Source organism: Miscanthus floridulus, chromosome 8 (assembly GCF_019320115.1).
Source record: "Miscanthus floridulus cultivar M001 chromosome 8, ASM1932011v1, whole genome shotgun sequence".
In the NCBI taxonomy this organism is placed as follows: Eukaryota; Viridiplantae; Streptophyta; class Magnoliopsida; order Poales; family Poaceae; genus Miscanthus; species Miscanthus floridulus.
The window spans coordinates 91,097,897-91,120,552 of NC_089587.1; the positions used below are offsets into that span (position 1 = coordinate 91,097,897).

Genomic DNA, 22,656 nt, shown 5'->3' on the forward strand with positions numbered 1-22,656 from the left:
TTTGTAAGAAAAAATCAAGTTTGGATGGATATGATTCAATGTTGCATGATAATTGGTTGGACATACCTTGAGTCGTCATCCTTCATTCTTTTTGCTTCAAACCTAAAATGGTTAGTGACAAAAATGCCCGAAGGAATATTTTCACAACTATGTTTCTATGCTTATTTCACAAGGGTATCGTAGCAGAAGGTGAAAACTCATATTATCTTCCGAAAGTGCTTGCTTTAGGACAAAAGCTCATCCTCGGGAAACCTTCTAATTACGCTTCTAATTGGTGAAGTCGTTTTCCCTCCAACACCAATCTTTGTGTACCTGTCTCAAGATTTATGGCAATGAGATTTGCAATATTTATGATAAACATATGCATCTACAACCACCCTTTCAAAGTCTTTATGAACAGGAAGCACGAGGGGGTTGAAGATCTCATGTGTGGTAATGTTGGAGAGACTAATTAATTCAGGAGATTTCTCGTGTGAGCATGGAATTGATGAGGTTTTCATGAAATAGCTTCCTTGCTCATCGATGTCATCTTCCTTTTCAAGCTCCAAGGGTGTTTCTTTATGAATGTCTATAGGTAGAAACATTTTCTCCATCAGTCCATGCCTATGACATTCATTGGATATTTTATTCCATGGGTTGGTGGCTCTCAGGTTGATCTCATCTAAGGCCTCCTCCAAACCTGGATGAGTCATGTTTCTAAAAGAGATTGATTTAAGCTCACTGTTTGAATCTAGACCAAGTTTGGATTCTACCCATAAGGCTTCGTCTTTGTCCATCCATTCTTTAGCAATGGCATATGTGTTCTTAATATCCTCCAGCCATTGTTGTTGCTCTTCTTGGTCTTCCTTATGGCCTTCATGACTCCTATGCTTTGGGTGTCTTGGTGGATTTATAGGATCATCATGAGTTTTAGGAGAAATAGCATAAGAGGAATCATTGGGGTCAAGGATGGGTTTGAATGAAACATATAATGTGGGCATAGAAGGGAAGAAGATAGGAGTAGCTTCTAAATGGCTTGCTTCTCCTTCTATGGCATCACTAGACATGATATCCTTGAATTCTTCCCACTATCCTATATAGAAATAAGGACGCTTTCTATGAGATCCCTTCTTGAAAGGATTTAAATTATATTCGCTCGAAGGCTTATGAGAATTTAATGTTCTCCTAAAATCAGCACCAAAGAGATCATCCTTAATTTCAATAGAGATTTCCAAAGGTGGAATTCCTTCTTCTCTTGGAGGATTTTGGGGTATTGATGGTTCAGGATTCATAGCTAAATCTTGGGATCGGAGTGGTTGTGATTTGGCTATCAAAACTTCCTCTTCTTGTTCGGGAGGTGGTTCCTTCTCTTCCTCGGGGAGTTTATTAGGAATGCTAGTGCAGGGAGTCCTTCCACTAAATCTATCAAGCATAGACCTTGCTTCACTAGTAGATAAATGAAGGAAAGCTCCTCTAGAGGCTGCATCAAGGGATTCCCTAGAATCCTTGCTTAGACACATGTAAAAATGTTAAAGAAGTACAGGGTCTTGAATGGCAAGGTCTGGGCCAGTGATGATGAGTTTGTTAAAACGATCCCACGATGCACCAAGAGATTCTTCTTCTAGTTGTCTAAAATTTAGAACCTCTTTTCAAAGGCTAACCACTTTAGAGATGGGAAAGAAACATAAACAAAATTTAGAGCATAACATTTCCCAATCTCCTTGCATACTTCCTATGGTTTGACTGCACCAATATTTAGCTCTTCCCATCAAAGAGAACAAAAACAACTTCCATCTTAAGGTCTTATCAGACATGCCAGCGATACACAAGCATGCACAAAACTGTTCAAACTCTTGTAGGTGCGAGTATGGGTTTTCATTGCCTTCTCCCGAGAAGGATTTATCCCGAATCAGTTTTATGCAATACAGGCGCAACTCATAAATAGGTGTTATGATAGGGTCTGAGGATTCTGGTGGCTTTAGGCTTGCGCTTGTGGGTTTAGCATATTGATAGATAGGAGTGGAATCCATGGTAAAAGAAAAATTAAAATAAAAAGAAAGAATAAAAGATAAAAGGTTAAGCTAGGCTTGTAGTTAATTCAGCAACCATTTTCCCAGCAATGATGCCAGAAAGCTTGTTGGTATATTTTAACGCACACAGATAAATCCACAAGCATATGGATACCGCTATAGCTTTCACCCAGAAGTATTCCAAGTATCGTATCCACAGGGAAACATGTGAGACTAACTACGGTCTAACTTAACTAAGGGTAGCAACAAGGTTAGGATAAATAGGAGCATAGAGAGAAAAACTAATGTTCTCTAATTCTAACTTGGGTAAGTTATATCTTCTACTGTTCAACTGAGGACATTACTAGGGAAAGACACCAGCAGAGGATGCTTTACTTTGCAACTGGGTCCTATGTGCCCTTACAAACTAGAGGTGGACTACATAGGATTCAACGAGGCTATAAGAGTCACCCTCATGAGCTACCACCGATCCGGAATGCAGGATGTATCTATGATTAACCTAAGTCTAAGCACCATGCTTACACTTATGATTAATACTTCACTCCCCCTAGGAAGAGAATAAAGCACTCAAAAGAGTCACTAAACCTGATGAATAATATAAACAAGATGCTTACTTGGATCAGAAGTTGATTACCAGAGAAACCTCATATGCAAGCTCAGATAGAACTTGGATCTACCAAGGTACAAGCCATAGAGAGAGCACCGACAGTCCAGCACCTCCTCCAAACTCTTCCCTCACTCTCTATCTCACTATTATTTACAAGACTAGATCCTAAAGAGGACTAATCTTCTCTTGATAGCTGGCTCTGATCCTGACGAGGAGAATATGAATTAGGGTTTCAAGATCTGCTAAGGGAGGAGGGCACAGGGCTATTTATATAGGCTAGAGCATCAATTCTGGACCCTCGGATCAAACCGACTTGAAAGAACGACATAGATAAAATCTAGGAGGCAGTGGAGAACTGTCATTTGAAGGAGGGCTGACGGTGGGCCCAAGGGGTCGGGCGGCCTGCAGGTGGGGCCAGCCGACCCCACATGGTAGCCACCTGCCCTCCACTTTGGTGGTTTGCCTTTTGGAGTCTTCTAGACTGTTCCCACATCGTTTTCGCTATGGATAAACATGATTTCTTTTGACGAATATGTCCTCCTTGCCGGTTTTCTAGATAAACCCTGCTGAAAACATAGATTCACCAAAACTCATGGAATTTGTTAGTTTAAACCCCTAAACCTATCTTGGTGATCATTTTCATGCATTGATATAAGTTATGTTCATGGTTTATGATTGATGTTAACGACCGTCAGCAGCCACCATGAGGCAGGACTGTCTTCCTTAGAGCCATGTGTAGAACATAAGCCTCTGGATGCAGTCTGTCCGGTGTATGCAAGGAGCCATCGGCGAAGGGCTCCATGAAGAGTGGCCGAATCTCCTCGTCTATAGGAAAAGTACCTCTAGCCCTACTACGACGCAGAGGAAGAGCATCTCCATAGATTATCTGGTGGAGCTTCCTATCCGAAGTGTCAACACCGAGGAGTTGTTGCAGGCGGTTATAGGATATTCGCTCTGGCCGACCATCGAGCATAAAAGCAATGAAGTCATGCTCTAGATGAATCCACATTGTTGCATAGAACTGACACACCCAACTTATCATAATTCGATCAACCTCACTGAAAAGGTGAACGAAGCACGTGAACCGCTCAAAGAGGGGTCAGATGGGTATACCAGCTGCTCTCTCAAGCTCATCCCAACCAAGTATCCTTTGGTCTACTAGTGCCATCCCTCTAGCACAGTAGCTCCTGAAGAAACTCTCCTAAGTCATAGTCTAGAACTGTGATTTTGTGCCAGGCTCTTTGAGGAGTGGAAACCAGAACTCAATATCGTAGAACCTGATGCTCTGTATCTTCTTTGAGCTGTAATACCGAAAGTCATAGAACTGAACCACCTCTTTCTTTCTCTCAATATTACTGCTCCTCATAGCACCATTGACAGACACCAAACCTCCTCGACTGCTCCTCGTACCACCATTGGCAGACATCAAATTACCTCCTCGACTGCTCCTCGTACCACCAATTGTGGCACACATCAAATTACCTCCTCGACTGCTCCTCATACCACCAATTGTGGCACACATCGAACCTCCATGAATGCGAGCGCCTGCACCCCCATGAGTAGCTGTGGATTTAATCCAGGAAGGTGCAAAGCGACTGGTCTGGTTTTTGGAGTGGAACTCGGTCATTTGTTGTAGTTGTCCCTCAGTGAGCTCCTCCTCCCTGAGTTCCATTTTAGCACTCTACTCACGCTGCTACTATCGGTAGGCCATTCGAGTCTGCATGCGAGAATTCTTGGACTCTAGGGCTAGCATAGCTTTGGTTGCTTCTTCCTCTACTTCTCGAATACTGTCCACCTTCCTCTGACTCTTCCTAGGTTGTGGTGGTGCTTGTTCCTCTGCTTCTGGGACACTGCGAGCCTTCCTCTGGCTCTTTCTAGGTTGTGGTAGTGCCTGTTCCTCTGCTTCTTGAAGAATGGTTGCCTACCTCTAGCTCTTTTCTGTGATGTGATAGTTCTACCTGCTTTGATTTAACTTGGGCCATCAGCAACAACCAAAAAATAATTACACATGCGTAGAAAAAAAAAGAGGAGATCACAGACAGGCTCACCGTGTCGAGGCGAGAAGGCGATATCGATCGGCTTACTCACTGGAAGAGCGGCGTGGTAGATCACCGCGACGCAGTAGATCCCTGTGGTGTAGAAGGATCTAGGCAAGATGTTTCGGTGTGCAGGGGAGGGGGTGGGTGGAGGGAGGAGGGGGGAGGGGGGAGGCGGCATAGGTTGGGTGGCGCCAGAGGGGGCAAATGATGATAGAAACAATGCGCAAAAGAGGAAAAGTTGTGTACTGATCAGATAATGCCTTTAGTAGCGGACTATCCCACGTGTCGCATAATTGCATCATGGACATATAAACGCTGTCAAGAGTCACCTTCCACCAAAACTTGGGGGTCCACCAAAACTTGGGAGATTAATATTGGTGATCCGACGGTTAATACACATTCATACTATATATCATCACTATTTGTCATATAAAATTTGGTCTCTGCTCACAAGATGCCAGACGGGGCGGTGATATGCCCACGTGAAGATTTGATTTCGGGTGAAAATGAAATCCCCGCGCCCAGCAGTGCCGCCAACACGAACCAAAAATTAGACCCCTCTCTCTTTTGCCCTCCTCGCGGAAAATTGGTTTACCACGCCATCAATTTTAGACATGGGTATTTGCGGTATTATGATGGGCACATAAAAGTGCAAGGAGTCATCGTCTTCGCCTCCATCTCCATTCTCCAGCCGGACCAATCGCACCGTCTCTCCTCCCGCTCCAAAGCCTAGCCCCCTATGTCGCCTCAATCTGAACCTTAGCTAGGTGCATCAGCATAGTAGCTTGACTCCCTCTCCACTCTCTAGCCACACCCTCTCTCATACCTTTACAAACCCTAGCTAGAGCCAGAGCCGGATCCGGATCCGATCCCCTTCGTTGATAGTAGGTCCACTGACGGCAAAAGGACCACCGTCAATGGCAGTACATGCCGAATCTAGACCCCCTATGTCGGCACCTATCACGACCTAGCCCCAGCATCATCATTGACGACTGCCACACCGAATCTGCCACCCCTTCATCGACGCCAGCTGCACCACTTCCGTGACTAGGATGACAAGAGGGCGGTACCGACGACGCAACGTAGCCAGGAATAGGAAGAGCACCCAAATTCCTTTTATGATGTGTGATGTACTCTAGTGGTTGAACCTAGGACATGTAGATATATAGTGATGGGGTTACATGTTTCTTAGTTGAGATGTAGTTCACATGTGCTTTATTCGAGTATAATAGCTTCCGTATAAGCTGTAGTTCACATGTGCTTTATTCAAGTAATGGCTTCCATATAAGCTATAGTTTAGGCACCTAATTTTCACGCTCCTACTCTATTTTGTTGACATTCGGTACAAAGTTAACTTAATAAATGCCTTTGTGATCTACATGTTGACATTCGGAATATCTCCCTAAAGCAGGGGAGCGTGTTTAGGGATATGGCGATACAGATACAGATTTAGAAGAGCAAGTACCCCTTGCAATTGAGGTGCTTATTCTATCTTGTCATGTTGGGATGGGAGGGGGTTGGTTTAGGTAGCAGTGCAATTCAATTCTTTGCTATGTGGATAGCAATGCATTTTTTACATACTTGTCGCTTAAGTTTATTTCTCCAATTTTAGGCTATGGGTTGAACAAGCCATAGAGAAGTCCTTGCCAGCAAGGCAAAAGGCAGCACCAATATGGGTCCAGGGGGATGGCAATCCAAGAGAGTGAAGCCAACTAGTCCAGCAGAGTTGTAGCATCTTGTAGTTCCAACCAGGTCCAAAAGTCAACACACACAAGGCGAACAAACCTTGTGAGGGACTGGTCATGTGAAGATGATCTTAGCCATGCCGAAGAGGAGACTCCACCTCCCCAGCAGCAGAATAACCAAACTTGTGAAGGTTGGTACTACCTTAGACATGTCTATAAATCAAGTCACACTATTTGATATCCATGTTACTTTTCTAACAATATGAATGTATAAAAATTGTGTAGTACCATTACAGAGAAGAGCGAGGAAGTCGAGGCAAGCAACTAAGGGGGTTGGGCTTCACAAAACCACCCAATCAATGGGAACAAGGATGCCCATGTCGGTTGTCAAGGGGAATAGAAGGCCACATGGTCCATTGCAAGCTGCCATGTTTGTCAGAGGCGGGTGTAGTAGTCAGGTCTCAAGTACCAATTTCCCACCCTAGAAACATTACAAGCAACGGATCGAACTTCTCAATGGATTTGTGGCCAAGCTATCAGTAAGTATATATATCCTCTGTTGACATTCAACTCTACCTTGAGCAACTTAGTAATGGATTTAATTTGCATTCACACTTCTGCAGTTCAGGCTAGCCATTGATGATAATGATGAAGCAACAAAAGAAGCATGCACAAGTGTATTACAGTCTGTTATACGGCTGACACGGTACAGGTTCAAGCGATCTTACTTCAATGGCGTCCCCGCTGATGAAATCAGAAAGACCTCTCCTGTGTCTTGCATGAATGACACACAGTGGTGTGTACTTGTCCACATGTGGTTAAATTCTGAGAACAAGGTGTGTGTGTGTGTGAACTCATTTATTTCTTGTCTAGTCTTTATGTGGTCTGCTTGTGCTACAGTCTAATGCAATTGTGGTTATAGGCAGTCTCAGAGCAGAACAAGTGAAACTGTGCAAAAGTCAAGTACCACCAGGTTATAGGATCTCGCTCCTATATTGCCCACCTGCAAGCATATATAAGTGATGGTTGTGTTACTCTTTTTATATCAAATACGCAATGTCTTTTGTGTCCACAGAAAGGCATGTGCAATTTTAATAGAAGGACAAAAATAGGATGGACACAGGACACGATCAAGAAGTGCTCGTTGAAGAACAAGATCGACCTCATGAAGATGTTGATGCAGTGGGAATCTTCAACAACTTCCATACCAGTAGCAACATGGGACTAAGCAATGCTGCAAGAGAAGCAGTGGTAACTACCTTCATTTGCTTTCCTTGAAATTTGCTGAAGCCATTGGCATAAAAGAAGGAAAAGTAGGAGAGCCTAAAGTGGCACCATCATTTTGAAGTTGTAATATTACAACAGTTAATATGTTACCTATGCATTGTTCTTATAAATCTCTGTCGGCGGTAGGCTGAGGAAGACCTATGCATTACTTGTACTGAAATAATCTCTTGGTTTTGCAGTTTAAGACCTCTTCCTAATATTTACTCCTTGGTTTTCGCAGGAATCTATGGAAACTATATGAGCAAAACTTGTTGCTGATGTTGTTTCCAAGGTCCACTCCTAGGCCAACTACAACACTTTTTCTTTGAAGAATGCTGGTATCAGGACAAGCGGCTCTAGACTTCGAGAACGGCTTGCTGCTCATCAGGAAAGTTCAGCTATCCTCGCTGAACAAGTGGATCAACTGAAGAGGAAGGCATAAAACACTGATAGGGAGTTTGAGATGTTCAAGAAACAGCAACAGGTGGAGTGCAATAAGCTCCGTGAGCATATCATGCTCTTAAGCGCTGGTAACTCTCAATCTTGTTGATGCAGTGAACATGTGGTTTGTTTGTTGTTTTGATGTGAAATTTTGGCGGCTTGATATGTGAACTCTATCAGTGGTTTGCTGCTGAGCTAAACTGTTGTTATTTGATTCAAGTTCAATATAATTATGCATGTAGTCATTTTGTGCAGCAGTGTAGATCTAAAATCAATTTCTCTAATGTAATGATTGGTGTGCACGTGGTAGATTTGACACAGGCATGTTGTTAAATAAGAATCTGACATGTGGACGAACTAGTGAATGACACGTGTAACAGCCACGACACGGCATGTGGGACAATACAAACAAAATATGTGGTACAAATCCATCTTACCACGTGGTCGAATTAGAAAAAGAAACGTGGGTGGGTAGCTCAGGGAGTGACATGTGGCCCAATAAAATACTAACACGCGGACGTACAGCATCGAGACACGTGGTCGAGTAAAAGAAAGACACGCGGGGTATTGTGGTCATGCCATGTGGACCAATAAAAATACGACACTTGGTCCAATAAAGAAGTGACATGTGACCCAACCGTCACACGACCCGTATGCTAATAGAAAACTGACATGTGGAACAGCAGGGTCCCGACACGTGGTCTAGTAAGAACCTAAAACATGCAAGAACCAAGGATGGCCACGTTGTGCAATAAGAAGGTGACACGTACCCGAACCATCTCCAATGGAACCGGCTATAGCATGTACACATGGAAAGCATCTCCAACGGAAGCACCCGCCAGTGTGGCTGCACCTTGCCACGCATGCCAAAGCAGTTCTATGACGGTCAGTTTTCATCATAGATCAATCCAATTCTATGACGATTTTCTAGAATTGTCATAGAATTGCAAGAATGACGTGACTTCTATAACGAACCATTTTCCGTCATAAATTCATCATAAAACTAAAATTATGACGAATTTGGCTCCTTCAGTGACGAAAGCTGATCATCATAGAAGTGGATATTCCTAGTAGTGGAGGGAGGGGGCGGCAGCAGCAAGCTATTGTAGTCGTCTAGGCGCAAGGTGGGCAGCATGGCTGCCAGCATCTTAATGAGAGGAGATGGGAGAGAGTATTAGGGTTTTCTCTATATTATTTTTGCTTAATCTCAATAGATACATCCCCTTATATTTATAAGAAGAACCCAACCCGACTCTACTTGACTTAGAAGTATCTTCTTGACTCTTCCTAATCCTATACTTAGATGGGTTTTGCATCATGCTACAGTACCTCTGCTTCTGGCCTGTCTTGGGCCCAACACCTCAGTGACCCACTAGGGCTGTTTAGGCATGTGGCAGCATCTCATTACTAAGTACAACAAAAGACCCCACATAAGGAAGAAATCTGGCAGGGGACTAGAAATCGGCAAATACCAACACAAACAACTACAAGCGAAACCAATCAAGGTTGTGCAGGCGCAAGCAACAGCAACACAGCCCAATCATTCATGGTTAGCAATTGAATCTAATGTTCTCATGTTGGGTATTTGAAATTGTTTAAATCATTTCGACAATTATCCATTTGATCTGTTTTACCAAGAAAGTCTATGGTTCGAATCCATATAGCCCTGCTATATATACGTCTTTTTTCATTTTACGATGGATATCTTCTGTTTTTCTTTATGTCAATGTCCTGCTTAGGGGGTCGGTCTGGGCGGCTGGGTTAGGGCGATGGGCAGCTATTGGGGGCGGCGGCGTGGCTGTAGGGGGCGGCGGCGTAAGTGGCTGCGTGAGAGAGGAGGGGGCAGCAATGGTGCATGAAGAGAGGGAGAGGAAGAGATATAGGGGAAGAGTTTTATTCTTTGCTTGGATTGGAATAGTTTCAATGACCCTATATTTATAGTCTCTAGCGGACTTGCCCACCAAAAAAACTATAAGAGTCCTTATAGATTTGGACTCTTTTTTCCAAGCAAAACTACTTTATTTCCTAATAAATCTCAATCCTATTTCCCTAGGTAATTCTATATTTATTTTTCTATTTTTGCCCTACCTTTCCTTTTTATTTTGGATCTCCCCGGATATGAGGAGATTGTGGGGCAGTGGTAAGCCACCCCCCGGTCACGCGCCCTCCATACCGCACGTGGGGAGGCCCTTGTGGCGGTCAGGGCTGGGTCTCGGTTTGGATGGTCTAGGACTAACAACTAGTCCTATTAGCTCCTATAAGTGGACCAGTAAACTAACAATTAGTCCATGAGTAGTGAACTAACAATTAGTCCGCCTGTTTGAATACTTAGGGACTAAAAATTAATCAACTAGTTGTTAGTTCTGTGGATCAAACAGGACCTTAATATAGTTTTATTTTTTTATTAGTAGACTCAAAGCTCTATTCTGACATAGAATAGAGGTAAAAACATTACTTAAAATAATGAGTAAAATGCATGGATAGTCCATTAACTTGTGAGGGTGTGACAATTTGGTCCATTAGGTTTGAAAGTGTATTTTTGGGTTCAAAACCTTGATCAGTGGTGCATAAAGAGTCCATACCCTTTTGTTTTATGTTTATATTTGTAGAAAAACCCCTGCATTTCTTTTTCTTTTACAAGTTTACCCTTCCCTGTGCTAGGTGTTGAGGCCGAGGCTACACCCATCGGCCAACGACTCCTTCCAGACCGCGCCCGTTGCTGCCGTACTCGCCATGTTCGGGTGGCACGCGGCAGCCGTCGTCTAAGAGGACTCGCGCTATGGGTCGGGCATTCTCCCGGCGCTAGCTGGCACGATGCAGGGCGTCGGCGCTAGGATCATGGACCGCGCCACCGTGCCAACACTACGTCAGATATGCTTTGTAGGGGCGGTAAATGGGCATTTGTAGGGACGGTTTGGCCCGCCGCCCCTACCAAAGCGTGGCTACAAATCATCGATTTGTAGGGGCGGTTCCCAGCCGCCCCTATAAATCAATTTGTAGGACGGCTGTAGTACCAGCCGCCCTATAATACCTGTTTGTAGGGGAATCTAGAACCGTCCCTACAATATATTTTTTCGTCAAAAAATTTCAAATTTACAATTCAAATTCGACCAGAACACACACACACACACACACACACATATATATATATATATATATATATATATATATATATATATATATATATATAATTTGAATCTGACCAGAACATATATAATTCAAATCTAACCACAAGCACAAGAGCACAAGGTGTTGGTACTGATGATTTCTATCAAAGTGAACGTTACAAGTATGTATACAAACATATAAGCTAATGAGGATTGTCGATATGTATACGTCTTAAGAATCGATATGAAGTAACGGGGCTCATGCACACCTGCAAAAATATAAGTACTATATATATATATATATATATATATATATATATATATATATATATATATATATATATATGACAACCCTATTTGGTACCCGGGTACTAATAGTTATTCAGTACCCGCGACCCCCTGCACTGGCCTTCCACAGTCCGCACCCACGCGCCCTCCCGCACCAGGCCGTCCGTACCAGGCCCATGCTACAGGCCACGAGTACACACCTACTGAATCCAGCTATTTTTTTTTGTTTTTAATTTATGAGCTGGATCAGGATTTCGATTTATACAGCCAGCTTTTGTTTTCATTTTATTTCTGAGCTGGATCGAGATTGCTTGTTTCTTTCTTTTTCATTCCTGCTTGCTCCCCATTTTATTTGGCCGTTTTTTTCTTTGTACACCAGGTTTCTTGTGATGAATTACTTGTCAACAATAATAATTTATTTGTAGCTATTATTCAAGCCACAAATATTTTCACCATATCCTCATATCTTTATATGACATGATACCAAATATTTGTTTTTAAGAAAAATATTATTTGACAACAATCTTACTAGAATTGTGAATCGGTCCCGGGAGACGATGTTCTCATAATATTTTACAATAGTACGTGATGCTAATCACAAATAGTACCACCATTTGGTTCGTTATCATAGTTACAAAGATGATGCACAGACATCCATCTGTTTTTGAAGAACTGCAATGATGATGCACAGACATCCATGTGTTTCCTTCTGACGAACTGAAATCTGCATCATTGAGGGCTTTGGATGTCATTTGTAGTTTGCAGCAATGCAACACACCTTCATTTGCATAGCACCCAGACCCGACTTGTTAACACATCCATTATGACAGTTGCTTCTTAAAAAACCTGCAATATAAGATACATGTATAAAATTCATTTAGTAATTGATTGCTTGACTCAGACAAAATCAATAGTAGTCAATAAAAGCTAAAAAAACATTAGATTTTATTTCTTTAATTTTTTCCCATTGCTAATTTGATCTGCTTGTGCTAAAAAACTAGGGAACCATAAAAACCTCAAATATTTGCGGCCAAACTAGCCTAGTCACAGATATTGTCATTTGAGACATTGTTTCCTTTTCCTCACTAAATAGCTCACCACCAATTATTATTATCGTTTCATTGGCTACCCAAGTGAGTACTAGTAGTTCAAGTAAGCTGCCTATATTTATTAGCCAAAAAAAATCTAGACATGCACTGTATGGTATGCATATGCACCATGCTGAATTGTTGGAAAGAAGACACCTATCTTGGATCAGAGTTCCAGATATTATAAGGCTTATACTGCAGTGACAAATCAAATACTACTACTCCTAGTGTTACTAATGGTTCTAGCTTCTTACCTTTCAGTCTTGGTATGCAAAAGATGAACTAATGGCTCTCTGATTCACACATAGACCCATATAAATTGCATTAGGGATCACTTCCTAGTGCTGCTGGGACCATGGTACTTCTGTAGTTGAACAAATTACAAATTGGCAGCTCCTTGTCATGCTAGGTGCTTTAGCAATTCCTCGTAAAACAAAATCAGTGCCCCATTCCAAACAAACTATCACAAATATTGAATTCAAAGCTAAAATTTAACTGCATCCGATGCTGACCAGCTACCAGTGCATACTCACCTTTACACACACACAGGTGCTGAGGCTGCTATCTCTGTCATGCCAGGGATATGTTGGGGGTGACTCTGTGGAGCAGCTGCACGAATAGGGGAGCCACATCAATACATGGGAGGCATGAAGCTGCATACAGGTGGAACACTAATATAAATATATCAAACAATAGATAAATATCTAGAAGCCCCATTCGACAACAAGCACAATAAAGCTTCTCTTGCATCTAAAATCCAATCCTAATAGGGAGCTTGTTAACTAGATAAAACTCTATCTCTATATATTATCATAAATTGTCTACTCAAGGGAAGGGAGAGCAAGAAATGAACACAACATAGACAATTGGACAAACAAAACCTAAAGTGAATCCCAAGGGGACATGTAAATCATATACAGCTCAACCTAACTGTTTTCAGAAAATGTCACCGCCTATGATGGTAATGGACCAACAGCATGAAGAATCAAAAGAGAGTGGAGAGAGAACCTTATGTGCTGGTGGAGCTCAGAGAAGACTAGTATGAAGAAATCTTCACAGACGCACATAATTTTTGTTTCAAAAAAATTCAGCTGCAGGTTAAGGATATTCTAAGATTAAAACTTCAATGGATGCATTCTATATTTTCTGTAGAGATGCAAAAGCAAGTGATTCCACTTCAACTATAAGGTGGCACAATGTCTAATCCAATGTTAATCACATTCATCCTACTATTTCAATTGAACCAAAAAAACCATCTCCGTTCAAAGCTTTTCTTCAAACAAATTGAGCAATTTTTTTTCTCGAACAACGCAAGAGAGTTGTGTGTCATTTCATTAAGAAAAAGAATATAAAGGAGGGGAGGTTAAACCCTCCAAGTACATACAACCCCGACCAAAAAGAAAAGACTCAACTCATTAATGATCTACGACGAGCGACCTAGCCAAAAGCCTATGCAACGCGGATGCCCCTGCCAAGCACCACAGGGCACCTTCATTGGCAACCCAATGAAGCAGCACCTCTATGTTAGGCCAATCACCATCAAACACAAGAGCATTTCGGTGCTTCAATATTTCCCAAGCCACTAGGATAATAAGGGTATTAAGGACTTCGCGCTCAACTCTAGGAATGCCCCGTATAGTACAACACCAGCAGCTGGAGAAATGACTGTGCAAAGAATTCACAATCTACAAGATAAGCCTGAAATTAGCCTAATCCAAATCCAAAGAAAGATAAGAAGGATTGTGCGTGCCTCATCGGGATCTTGCTAGGTCAAGGCTGCTGGTGAGGGAAGCACCACGCAGCAGCTTAGTGAGCAAAGAATTACTGAACCTAATTTTTGGACTGGAATAATCAATTTGCTTAACTCAGAAATCCTATGAGCATACAGTTTGATTCGCGAGGTGAAGCAGCTAGTTAAGTTGAAATTGCCAACAATATCTTCAAAGTGAATATGAAAGGTAAATCCAATTTAGTCAAGAGCAGCCTCTAGGCCAGAATTGGAAGATGCGAATTAACTCGGTTAGTTTTAGTCACACAAAATATCACTGATTGGTGGCTGCAATTTAGTGGAAAAAAACAGAGGCAGAATAAAACTACCTGAAGGGCGGAGCTCAACCAAAATTTAGCTGGGGCAGAACGTGAACACATAACTAATATTATAAAAAAAATCACATACGCACATCACATTATCATTGATATCCCACACAAATGGATAATATATGACAAATTTAATCTCTTAAAGAATGAAGATGGTAAACACTATTAAAAAGCAGTCGTCCAGAGCAAGCTAGCAGCGCCTTCATATAATTCATTAATTCAACATACACTAATTGACTAAGATTCAACTATCCAGAGCTAATAAACCTATAAATTTAAACAACAAATCAATTACTGTATGATATTATGTGAAAATACATTTACACAGCTTTGAAAAGACATAGCACGACATAGCACTAGCGCATTTTGATAAAGAACTGTAACAATCAACTAGTAAATCATAAAATCAACTGCCACTAGCTATTCTAAACCAATGGGGGAATTTTTTATTTTGAACATTTTCCCCTACGCAGAGGAAGACATTCTCTGATAAATCCAATCTAGTCGCAATGTTGCCTATGCGAACCCCAGTTTCGACACGCTGGGTCATCCCAAACTAGAGGTTTCCCATCCCAACAGATTCGGGGCAAAAAGAGAGAGCAGCAGGGTGGTAAGGGGAGATCGAGCTAGCAGACCTGGTAGGAAAGCCAAAAAAATCGTGGATGGTGTAGTCGCAACTTAAATTATGCTGATTATGTGGTCAACTGAAAAAAAAACTCTATTATATGCTACCAATGTGGCCTGACCACTAATACTGTCATGTGTGACCACAAAAACTTAAATGCTATGCACTCTAGCATCACGTGTTGATTTCCTAACCATAAATAATTTGTATCAACGGTGATCATCTCTGAATAATAATATTTTGCATATCTGAATAGGTACTCATCTTCACAAATAAAAGTAATCAATTCCTTAAAAAATAGTACATAAATATCTAGTTACTGGAACTGGTCTCCCTCAGCTAACAAAACAGTGGTAAGATACCACCAGCTCTCTTTGAATGGATTAGAATTGACAAGCTTCCTCGCTCAGTCAGCAAATCGATGCACAATTACAATAACAAGGACTGAAGGCTGGCCTTACCTCACGTGTAGGAGGCCGGGTAGCAGGCCAGGGCTGCGCAGCGACATCCCTCGAGAGGCGTCTCCAAATGAATACACTGTTACACAACACAATTGGTATTGGTAACAGTTACACAACCAGCATTGGCAGCTGAGACAAACTCACCTTGCTGCAATTGAAGAGGAGCTCCTGGCCGCGACCTGGGCCGAGACAATCGAATACTCGCAGGGAACGCATCCTGCACTCGAATCATCAAATCGAATCAAGAAGGGGAACGGGAAGGAGATGGTGCAAACGAGGAGTTGGGGAAGGGGATCTGGAGGAGGGGCACCTGGATCTGCCAGCAGTGTTGGAGGAGCACACGCAGGAGCGGCGGTGGCGGTGGGCTGACAGCGGCGATAGCATCGCCAGGCGAGTTGCCACTCCTTTCTCCGGGAGTTCGCGGCGGGAGCTGACGATGAGTCACGGGCGAGCACGGGAGGCTGCTGATGATGGCAAGATGCGAGTAGGACGGCCGCCACAGGTGCGGCGAGCTCGCCGGTGCCGAACCCGGCAGCAACCGTCGGTGCCGACCCTCAACTGGGGCCTTCAAGACCACGGCCACGGCCAGTAGCGACGGCGAGCTGAGAGAGTGAGGGGATGGGGGAGGGAGACGGCGCCAGGAGGGGCGGTATAGAAATACTATATATATCGCTGGGGAGCGGCGCGGCGGGGCGAGATGCCCGCCGGTCGAGAACGGCACGGCGGAGCCCTAGGCAACGGCGCAACTAGCAGTGGGGAGAGGGAGCGGACGGGTGGTGCCAGCAAAGACCGAGCGGACGGGGTCTCGAAAGAAACCACAAAAGAAAACGTGGGTGGGTGGGGAGCTTAGGAGCCGCTTCCCGCTCGACCTCGTGAGTGGGTGGGCCGGGCCTGTGAGTCTCAGGCCCGAACGGCGGGGTGGGCCTATTTGCCCGCTCTATAGAACGCTGGGTACTGAATAGTTATCTGGTACCCAGATACCATATAGTAATACTATATATATATATATATATATATATATATATATATATATATATATATAGTACTTATATTTCACAATTGCAAAACATTCAAATGAACAATATGCAGTCAAATGAACAATATGCACAATTGCACAATATATATTTCATAGTTGAACTACGGTATTCCTTAATCAAAACTTATTCAAAGATGCAAAACATTCTGGGCTACAAAAAGTCGTTCACAGATTTATTAAATAGGAAGTTAGGACCATTAGTCACAGAAAATATAGGAGATTAATGAGAATGTTGTGAAATAAAAGTACTATGTTATATTTAGCTGGGTCTTCTTGGCAGATGATGATCGCAATTGTATATAGAGCACTCTATATTCAAAGTATTCCATTAATTTGGAACAATAACATATGAAACTTTAATGGTGGTAAATATAAAGCCCTGGATAACATAATAATAGGGAGGTTACCATAGCACTATGAAAACACACCTTTCCTTCGAAGAAACTTGAGTGCGTATAAAATATAGAATCCACTCAGGAGACACCTGAATATGTGTGATGAACCACTCATATAAACCTATAATTTTTTATAAGATGAAGCTAAAATTTAAATAGGAAGTTAGGACCACTCTGATAATCTGTAGCTGAAAGAACTTACTCATCGAACACTTTGGCAGTCCCAAAATGACATATCTTTCTCTTGTGTCCATGAGTCACGGTCAAATATATATTACTGAACCAAAAAATGGAGAGCATGTAAAAACATGAAACCTATTCAGGAAATGCCAAGAGAACCAATTCTACAATTAGAACTATGTACCAAAGAAGCAAACAATGGAAAGGTGTACATGTAAAAAACCTGAAATCTATCGAGGCTATAATAGGAGCATCAATTTCTGTGCTCGTCATTACATACTTTATCTTTGAAATTTTAATCTCCTCTAAGAGCCTTCAAAATCTGTAGACGGTTTTAGCACATGCATCCTCAATAGACTAAGGCCATGTTCGCTTCTCTTATAATCCGTACTTTTTAGCTTTTTCAACTGGAACAATGTTTTTCTCTCACAATAAATTAGCCGAAATAGTATTTTTGCTTGTTTTTCAGCGAAGCGAACGGGGCCTAAGTCACTAATCAAATGAAAACAATGATTGGAAAATAATTATTGCATTATTCTATTAGTATCCACTACCTGGTGATGTAGTCAAGCGCTTCGCAGCTATTGTTAGATTATTGCTCTGCGTGTTCATCTGCCTTTCTCTGCTGGGATCATTCTTAGAAAATAGTCTACAAGATTTGGAATAAAGAATGAAACATGACTCGTAACTCATTATTTGAAAACATAATAACAAATACTTATTCTATAAGAAGAGTTGTATAGAAATCAAGAAATACCTTGATTAAGTGGGACGCATCGCACTGATGGCCACCCTAATCGGCACCTCCATCACCGAGCTGATCTTCCACTCACCGGAATCGACCTCTGGTACTCCACGCCTGGATCAAGAAGAGGATTGAGGAGCAGGAAGAGGTTAGGTAGAGACGTGCCTGGAGTTGGAGCCAGTAGCAGTGGGACGGGGAGACGAGATCGATCTACAGATGAACTCACCTCCTCGGCGTGTTCGCGGCACTCCACCTCCTCGAGCAGGCCACCCGCGCCGGTGCGCCGCTGAGCCCGGGCCAAGGCCGGTTCTGAGCCAAAACCCTAGGTCGGCGTGGCGGCGGCGCTGGCCACTGGCTGCCCAAGCCGAGGTGCCACTCCGCGGGGAGGAGAGGCGGAGGCGGCGCTCGGCGGTGTCGATGTCGGCGTGCGGCAGAGGCGACAGCAGAGGGTGGCGCGGCAGACGCCACGGCAGAGAGCGACGCAAGGGAAAAGCCCGGAGGCGGCGTCTCGGGCTAAGGTCGAGAGGACGAGGGAGATATTTTCTCCCCAACAGTTGTATATACAGCGGGCATTTGTAGGGACGGCTGCTGATTCAGTCGCCCCTACAAATGGATACAGCAGGGGGTGGCTGGTAATATGAGCCGCTCCTACAAATCGACTCATTTGTAGGAGCGGCTCGTATCACCAGCCGTCCATACTGTGCCATTTGTAGGGGCGGCTGGTCTCGTGGGTCCCGAGCACGCCCCCTGTAGGGACGGCTCCATCACCAGCCGCCCCTAAAAAAAATTATCCCGTTGCTACAAACGTTTTTTTTTTTTAGTAGTGCGAGCGACACGGACGTCGACCGCATCGACGCGTTGCTCTACGGCTTCAAGGCAATGCCGACGCGCGTGTTCGTCCTGCACATGAACGCCCTCTTCGCCGCGTGGTTCTTCCACCGGGCGAGGATGGCTGGCATGACGACGAAGGACTACGCGTGGGTCGCCACCGACGGCGTCGGCAGCGTGGTGGACGCGTTGAGCCCTGACGACATCAGCGCCAGGAAGGGGTCGTCAGCCTCCGGTCGTTCGTGCAGATGACGGGCCGAGTGCGCAACTTCTCCGCACGGTTCAGGGTGAGGCTCCGGCGGGAGTACCCGAGCGCCGACATCTATCCGCATGACCCGACTGTCGTGATGCTCTGGTCGTACGACACGGCATCGAGGTGTTCGACGCGGTCATGAGCAAGATGCCATATCCGGTGAGCTACGAGTACGTGCCGTTCCCCAGCAGCTCCGAGTCCTACGGAAACCTCGTGTCCCTGGGAACAGTACACACCAACCAACAAGCATATGACAGATGGTACATACCATGCATGCACGTAGGGTAGGGTGTGTATGTGCGCTGATCGAGAAGCTTTCGTGTGGTTTCGTGCCAATGATGACTGCAGAGCGCGGACATCGTGGTCGGCGACGTGACAATCACGGCGAGCTGGATGGGCATGGTGGACTTCAGCATGGCGTTCACGGACTCGGGGTGGTCGATGGTGGTGGCGCACGGTGCGCACGTTGACGAGCACGAGCATGTGGATCTTCATGCAGCCGCTGACCACCAGCCTGTGGCTCGCCAGCCTCGCCTTCTGCTTCACCGGCTTCGTGGTGTGGGCGATCGAGCACCGGATCAACCCCGAGTTCTGAGGCACGCCGTGGCAGCAGTTCGGCCTCATCTTCTACTTCGCCTTCTCCACGCTCGTCTTCTCGCACAGTATGCGCGCACTCATCTTCTACGTGAGGGAGCTCCAGCGGACCGGGGCCATCATCGAGTACCAGGAGGGCTCCTTCATCAAGCAACAACTCCAGAAACTAGGCTTCGACGAGGCCAAAATGAGGAGCTACAGCACGGCGGAGGAGTACGCCGACGCGTTGTCCAGCGGTCAGGTCGCCGCCGTGTTCGACGAGATCCCGTACCTGAAGCTCTTCCTGTCGCAGTACTGCGACGGCTACGCCATGTTCAGCCCGGTCTACAATGCCGACGGCTACACCATGTTTCACGGACGCCGGACGTGTCGCGCGCGGTCCTGACGCTGGCGGAAGGCGAGGAGATGGCGCAGATCGAGAAGAAGCGGTTCGGCGAGCCGGGTAAGTGCCCTAGCACAGGGAAGGGTAAACTTGTGAAAGAAAAATAAATAAGGGGGGTTTTCTACGAATATAAACATAAAACGAAGGGATATAAACTCTTTATACACCATTGATTAAGGTTTTGACCTAAAAATACACTTTCAAACCCAAATCGACACACCCTCTTACTATTCATACATTTTACTCTAAAATAATTTATTTGGTTTAGTCTTCTCAAGTTTTTTCAGAAAAAATAAAAACATGTCATCCTAGAACTTGTCGCTTTTTGCTCTCTTTTTTTTTTGCCCTAAACATGCTACTATCACTCTCACAAATAGAAGAGCATCTATTTCCATGTGGCACATACGAAAGGTAACAAATTTGATCCAAATGTTAATCTTTGTGCACAACTCTAAAGATATCTATATATACTCTATATTATATCTATATTTATATCTATACCTCTATCCCTAACAATAAGTTGACAAAATTTCAGCCATATTTTTGGTCTGCCATATTTTTTGTGTGGCCTCCTTTTAAATTCCATGCTTTTTTCAGTGGGGACTATTAATTCTACACGTTTTCATCGGAAACTCAGAACAAAGTTCACGTATACAACAGGACAAACAAGAAAAGTTCACGTATACAACAGGGCAAACAAGGAAATCTCCTACCTCAGGCAAGTAATTGGATCGAAGTCGAATCCAAATCCAAATAGAAATAGAAATAGAAATAGAAATAGAGAAAAAAATCCACCATAAATACGTGATTGCACCAACAAAAAACCAAACGATCGGCTCAGAGAAAGATGCGTCGGCGAGATGCATGTGCCGGACTGCCGGCCGCTTCGCCTTCATCAAAACTTAACTATCTGAGCCGTTGATGCTGTGTTGCCCACACGCCGTGCTTCAGGCGCTGGTATTGGCCCCTACAGCGGCGGCGGCGGCGGCGCTCCTCCATCTCCAGCAGGTGGAGACAGCGGAAGAGGAGGATGAGGAACAAGTAGGCGATGACGAAGCGCGACATCGATCGGGGACGAGGCAGATCCGAGCAGGAGAGAGCTGGAAGAGACGGAGGAGCTAAAAAAAACTTTTACCAGCCCTCCTGTCTAACGCGGGATGGGCACCGCTGCCCCTAGATCCACGCGCGGCTGCTCCTCCCTTCTCGCGTGCGTAGCCGGCGACAGAGAAGAAGCGCGAGGGGCATCCGGCCATGAACGGATTGCGGGAGGCAGGGCGGCGACGAGGGGCAACGCGGCAGGTGGGGCGGGAGGGGCGGCGCGGCGGAGGAGGTGGCGCGACGGAAGGTGCGGGGCGGTGGTAGTTGGCTGAGCGGGCGCGATGGGGTGGCGGAGAAGAAAGCGAGACCGTGGTGCGCGAGCCGCGAGATCCCGGGGATGGGAACGACGGGATAAGGAAAAGTATAAATAAATAATAAAATACAAAAGAAAAGAAAAAAAAAGGAAAAAAGAAAAAATAATGGAAGCACGAGCTTTTTTTTGGTGTTTCCTTTTAGCTTTGTCTGTCTACTGACTTCCGTCCGTCACTTTTGTATACAGTTCGTTTGCCAGCTAATTTTACCACTTCCCTCCGTTTGTGTTTACTTATCAGCAACTTTTTACTGTAATAAATTTGACCATCTGCTTTTTTTTCTAAAAAATCTTAGATACTTCAATGTATATAACACTAATGAAGTATGTTCAATAAAGAATCATATATGTGAAAACTTGATATATCTAAAAATCTTTTACAGAAAAAAACGTATGGTCAAAATTGCTACAGTAAAAATTCGGTGACAAGTAAACGAAAACGGAGGTAGTAAGAGTTAGTGAAGCTCAAAAAAAACTAAGAGTTAGTAATATATGATGAATTAGAGATTAAAATCTTAATTATTTAATTGCCTTGTACTTACGAGCCGTACTCATGCGAATTGGATAGTGTAATTCTAAAATGCATTAGAATGATGACGCAAGATATAAATCCCGTTACGAGGCACGGACATTCAGGGATCGACAACGTGAGTATGAAATATAAGTAGCGTGTGTCCAACTATGATATAGAATAGAATCGTACAACTAATTGAAATGCATGATGTCATCATTAATTCTTTATACTATAAAATATTTAGGACCATCTTCCATTGCAACACACGGATAATTTTGCTAATAATAATAGAGTGACAAAATTTTCTCATCCAACCTTCCTTCCGTGTCCACGTTTTATTTATACCGCATTTTAATTTCCTGTTTAGCACTGTCCATGTCCGTGTCGCTCTTTTCTGTTTAACCCGGACTCCTCTCAGCTTTTGGTCCCCTCTCCGTACTGGGACTCCATCATTGCCGTTGTTTCAGCCTTTTGGTCCGCCCTCTGCTCGGACTGCACACGGTGGTGTTTTTCGTTTTTTCTCTGTTTCCTCCGCTTGATTTTTTTTTTTTTTTTGTCATTGCTGTTTTTTCAACCATTCAGTTGAACAATTAGAGGGATGGTCAGAC

General features: G+C 44.0%; 1 pseudogene; it reads left to right on the forward strand.

Moving 5' to 3' along the window:
• The first annotated feature begins 6,477 nt into the window (after positions 1–6,477).
• LOC136469568 (glutamate receptor 2.7-like) lies at positions 6,478–21,160 on the forward strand (annotated as a pseudogene).
• The last annotated feature ends 1,496 nt before the right edge of the window (positions 21,161–22,656 follow it).